The sequence below is a fragment of the Equus quagga genome, chromosome 15, assembly GCF_021613505.1.
Source record: "Equus quagga isolate Etosha38 chromosome 15, UCLA_HA_Equagga_1.0, whole genome shotgun sequence".
Lineage (NCBI taxonomy): Eukaryota > Metazoa > Chordata > Mammalia > Perissodactyla > Equidae > Equus > Equus quagga.
In genome coordinates this window covers 27016575-27022574 of record NC_060281.1, presented here as the reverse complement: position 1 = coordinate 27022574, position 6000 = coordinate 27016575, and positions in this window count along the sequence as shown.

Below are 6000 nucleotides of genomic sequence, written 5' to 3'. Positions count from 1 at the left end.
CTGCTGATTTTTCTCCGATGGATCTGTGTAACCTGGAACATAAGAAGTGTCCTTTTCTTGGGTTTTTCTTGCTGATAATAGTAAGTATAGGGGACAGGCCTTCTGTAGGGCAAGCAGGGGATCAACAGAAGATCAAAAGGCAGTCTCAGAGGATGTCAGCAAACACTCAGAGAGCACCTGCTCTGTGAAGGTGAACCTGTCTCAAGAAAGGCAGTTGACTGCATTTTCCTTCTACAAAGGATAGATTGGAATGGTTCCTCTGCCCAGAACTTCTTCGCAGGACTCATTTGAGTGTTTCTTGGTTTCAGTCATTAGGAGTTATATTAGGATCAAATTCTGCTACATGTAACAGAAACCAAAAATAACTGGTTTGCACAGCATGGGAAGTTACTTCTCCTTCACATAAAAGTTCAAAAGTAGGCAACCCAGGGCTGGTGTGATGAGTCTGTTTCACAAAGTCTTTAGAAACCTGGACTCCTTTTCTGGATCTTCATGGTCAAGATGACAACTAGCACTCCAGCTACCATGTCCATTATCCAAGTGAGAGAGTGGATTAAAGAAAGGACAAAGGAAAAAGAACGAAGGACAAAGAAAGAAAAGGATGAACAAAATGTGCCAGCAGTGTTTTAAGGAAGGTTCCAGAAAGCTGCCCCATAGTACCTCTTCTTACCACTCACAGGCCAGCACTTAGGCCCATGGTGGGTCACCCCTAGTTGCAGGGGAGGTTGAGGGGTTAGTCTATTCCTGGCAACCATGTGCCTGGCTCAAAATCAGGATTCTGTTTCTCGGATTCAGGTAGCAATCTCTACAATAAGAACTTATGAAAATAAGTTGAAAAATAGAGATGAGAATTTCCCATAAGCATATATTCACAATTAACCTTGGAATTGAACCTTTGTCCTAGAACATGGACAGTATTTCTACTTGATATTATTCAGACTGAGGCCATTAGTTGTTCCTGAGGCTAATAGAGAAAATAACTAATCTGAGCTAATCTTCATTCAAAATTTCTGTTTTTAATTTATGTAGGAAGTCAAGCTTTTTCTGAAATGTCTGGTCATGATTAGAAAATTGATGAAACCTTTCAAACTAATCCTGGCATACTCTGACCTGCAGTTTATCCAATGTTTCTGCATTCTAAATCTCTACAGTTCTACTCAAATAGGCCCTACTTCTGTTTTTATTCATCGGTGAAGGGATAGTAGCACAGATTCCTCAAATAGTGACCCCATTTGCTTCTAGAGGCAAGACCCTCTTGGTGACAGCATTTGGCTTGTCTTGGATTGGACTTTGCGTGTCGAACGTCTCTGTAAAGCTTTAAGGATTGGAGTCAGAAACTAAGCCCCAGTAACTGAGCCCTTCATACCTCTCCCTGGGGCTTCAACACTCAATTCCTGGTTGGAGACAGTATTGGAAACTGCCCTGGACATCAAGAAGAGGATTTTAGACTCATGATGAAAAAAATGAAATTCACAAAGAACCAGAGAACATAAAGCACGTTGTCACAAGACCAGAATCTTCTGAGCCTGAGCCAATTTGCCAGGATAGTTGCAGCACACCCACAGCTAGAGCAAATCAAAGCATGCCCTTATTTTGGCAAAGGCTGAATTAGAATTCTTGGAAGCAGGGCAAACCTCTATTCAGTTTGGTTCAGGAGGTGGCTTGTGAGCTGTGGCTTCTGGGTGATGAGTGTGACAGTCCCTGCTTGAACTGATAGCTGTGGTGGGGAGTCTGTGAACTAGATCCTGGGGACTCAGTACTTTTGCTGTAGGGACACCAAGCTTGTCTCAGTAGTGACCCCATCATACCTGTCCCACCCACCCAGCTATCTGAGAGACGAAAACCCAGACCTTCTCTTCCAACCACTGGTCTCCAATCTTTTTAACCTATATCTTCATATTTAATGTGGGTTTCCTAAAGACATGGGTCTTGTTCTCCAATCCAGTGTGACAATCTCTTGTTTTTAATTGGTGCCTTAGGGCATTTACAATGAATATTAATATGGTTGGATTTACGTTTACCATATTATTTGTTTTCTGTTCCCTTTGTTTTTTGTTCCCCATTTCCTACCACCTTTTGGATTATTTGAATATTTTTCAGTATTCCCTTTTAATATATCTATTGACTTTTGGCTATATATCTTTGTTTTTTTAAGAGGTTGCTCTAAGGATTGCAATATATACCAGTTTATAGTCTACTTACAGTTAATATTTTATCACTTTAAGTAAAATGTAAAAGCCTCACAACCATACAGATCCTTTTACCTCCCCTTTCTACATTGTAGTTGTTATATGCATTATGTCCACATACTTTGAAAACCTCACCAGATACTGTTATAATTTTTGCTCTCATTATACGTATTTTAAAGAACTTACCATTTATGTTCCCCCTTCATTCCTTATGTTCCAAGTTTCCCTCTGATATTAATTCCATTCCGCCTGAAGAACTTCCCTGAGCATTTCTCTTAGAGCAGGTGTGCTAACGAGTCTCTCAGTTTTCCTTCATCTGAGAGTTGTCTTTATTTTGCCTTCATTCCTGTATATATTTTCTCTGAATATAGTTATTTTCTTTCATCACTTTAAAGATGTTCTTCCATTGTCTTCTTGCTCCCTCAGTTTCTGATTAGAAACCCACAGTCGTTGAAATCATTGTTCTATATTTAATTCATCATTTTTCTCAGACTGCTTTTTTAAAAAAATTGTGGCAAAATGTACATAACATAAAATTTGCCATCGTAATCATTTTTAAGTGTACAGTTCAGTAGTGTTAAGTACATTCACATTGTTGTGTAACCATCACCACTGTCCACCTCCAGAACTGTGTTCATCTTGCAAAATGGAAACTCTGTACCCACGAAAGGACAGCTCCCAATTTCCCCCTCATCTCAGCCCCTGACAGCCACCATTCTGCTCTCTGTCTCTATGAATTTGACTGCTCTAGGTACCTCATGTAAGTGGAACAATACAGTATTTGTCTTTTGTGGCTGGCTTATTTGACTTAGCATAATGTCCTCAAGGTTCATCCATGTTGTAGCATATATCAGAATTTCCTTCCTTTTTTAAGGCTGAATAATATTCCATCATATATATACACCATATTTTGTTTTTCCATTCATCTGTCAATGGTCAGTTGGCTTACTTCCATTTTTTGGCTACTGTGAATAATGCTGCTATGAACAGGGGTGTATATAAAAATGTCTATTTGAGACCCTGCTTTCAGTTCTTTCAGGTATATGCAGAAGTGGAATTGCTAGATTCTATGGTAATTCTATTTTTAATATTCTGAGGAACTCCCATATTGTTTTTCAGACTGCTTTTAAGATTGTTTTCTTTTTCTTTGGGCTTCAGATGTTTGATTATGTGTTTGAGTGTGGGTTGTTTTGTTTTTTGGAGTATTTTTGTTTGTTTTCTGCATTTATCCTGTTTGGGGTCCACTGAATTTCTTGAATCTATAATTTTATGTCTTTCACCAATTTAAGAGGCTTTCAGCCATTATTCTTCAAATATATATTTTTTCTGCACTCATCTTTTACTCCTCACCTGGGACTCCATTGATATGAATGTTGGACCCACCCTAAGACTCTGTTCATTATTTTTTCATCCTTTTTTTTCTTTCTGTTCTTCAGATTAGATACTTTCTCTTCAACTATCTTCAAGTTCATTGACTCCTTTTCTGTCATCTTCATTCTACTATTGAGCCTGTAAAGTGAATTTTTGTTTCAGATATTGTGGTTTTGGGTTCTAACATTTCCATTTGGTTCTTTTTATAGTTTCTCTTTCTCTGCTGAGAACTTCTATCTTGCCCTTTATTTCAAGTGTATTTACTTTTACTTTATGGAGCATAGTTATATCTGTTTTCAGTCATTGTCTGACAAGTCCAACATCTGGGTCATCTTGGGGTTGGCATCTTTTGATCACCTTTTCTCATAGAAATTTATCACATTTTCCTAAGTCTTTGTATGTTAAATAATTTTGGATTGTATCCTGGGCATTTTGAATATTATGTATGAGACTCTGGGTCTTATTAAAATCCTGTAGAGCAGGGTCAGCAAACAATAGCCTATGGGCCAAACCTACCCCCTTCCTGTTTTTATAAATAAAGTTTTATTGGGACACAGCCATGCTTATTTATTTACATATTGTCCATGGCTGCTTTGGGACTACAACAGCGGAGTTGAGTAGTTGTGATAGACCATGTGGCCCACAAAGCCTAAAATATTTACTGTCTGGCCCTTAAGGAAAAAAGTTTGCTGACCCCTGCTCTACAAAATAGTGATTTTGTTCTGTTTGGTTTTAGCAGGCAATCAATCTAGTTAGGTTCAAACTGCAAGTTCTGTGTCATCTTCTGTGAGCCATTGTTCCAGTGTCATTTCAAAGCAAAGTCTTTGCTTTGCTGTTTTGGGTTTGTTTTGACCAAGTAAAACTTGTGCCAGTTCACGCACAGAATTAGGGGATCCCTTTCTCTAGCTGGCTTCTCTCTGGGATTCCCCCTACACTCTCTGGCTCACAGCCAGAATGACAGTGTTTCTCTTGAAATTTCAGCTGCCCATGCTGCTGCCACCACCGCTCCACAATTGAGGCCTGCCCTTGGGGCAGGTCTGGGAAAGAGAAAAAACATTTTTTTTTTTTATTGAGTTATTGATAGGTTACAATCTTGTGAAATTTCAATTGTACATTAATGTTTGTCAGTCATGTTGTAGTTGCACCACTTCACCCTTTGTGCCCACCCCCCACCCCACCTTTCCCCTGGTATCCACTAAACTGTTCTTGGTCCATAGTTTTAAATTCCTCATATGAGTGAAGTCATACACAGATTATCTTTCTCTTGCTGGCTTATTTCACTTAACATAATTCTCTCAAGGTCCATCCATGTTATTGCAAATGGAATGATTTTGTTCTGTTTTGCAGCTGAGTAGTATTCCATTGTATATATGCACCACATCTTCTTTATCCATTCGTCTGTTGATGGGCACTTAGGTTGCTTCCACGTCTTGGCTATTGTAAACAGTGCTGCAATAAACATTGGGGTGCACAGGACTTTTGGGATTGCTGACTTCAGGCTCTTTGGATAAATACCCAGTAGTGGGATGGCTGGATCGTATGGTAGTTCTATTTTTAGTTTTTTGAGGAATCTCCATACTGTTTTCCATAGTGGCTGCACCAGTTTGCATTCCCACCAGCAGTGGATGAGGGTTCCTTTTTCTCCGCAACCTCTCCAACATTTGTTGCTATTAGTTTTAGATATTTTTGTCATTCTAACGGGTGAGAAAAAACATTTTTTAATGTAATTCCCCCCACACCCTCTGGCTTGCAGGGACCCTTTTCCCAAGTCCTCTGTCAGAGAGATGGGGTTTGTGACATAATAAGATATATATTTGGTCTCTGCCCCCAGTTCCTGACACAGCTCCTAAAACCTTTGGAATTTCCTGAGTCATAGAGGTGTTAGGAGCATCTTTTGTTCCAACATTTGGTCTTTGACCCTGGTTTCTGACACAGAACTCCTAAATCCTGTGGAATTTCCTGAGCGATAGGAGATCTTTTGTTCTAATGAGGTGACTCTTGGTGGGCTCCTGGGTAGCTTCAGGATGGGGGCTGGTCACCAGAAAGACCAAGCTGTGATTAGAAGCTTGGAACTTTCAGCCCCGCCCCGCATCCTCTGGGGAGGGGTGCGGGGCTGGGGATTGAGTTAATAATTATGTCTGTGTGATGAAGCGTCCATAAAAAACCCTTACTGAAGAGGTCCAGAGAGCTTCCAGGTTGGTGAACATGTCCAAGTCCCAAGAGAGCAATGCGCCCCAACTCCACAGAGGGAGAAGCTCCTGCACTTAGGACCCCTCCAGACCTCATCCTATGTACCTCTTCATCTGTAAACCTAAGTGTTTCCCTGAGTTCTGGAGCTGTTATAGCAAATTATCAAACCTGAGGAAGCGGTTATGGGAACCCCTAATTTGTAGCCAGTTGGTCAGAAGTCCAGGTGACAACCTGGGACTTGCAACTGGCA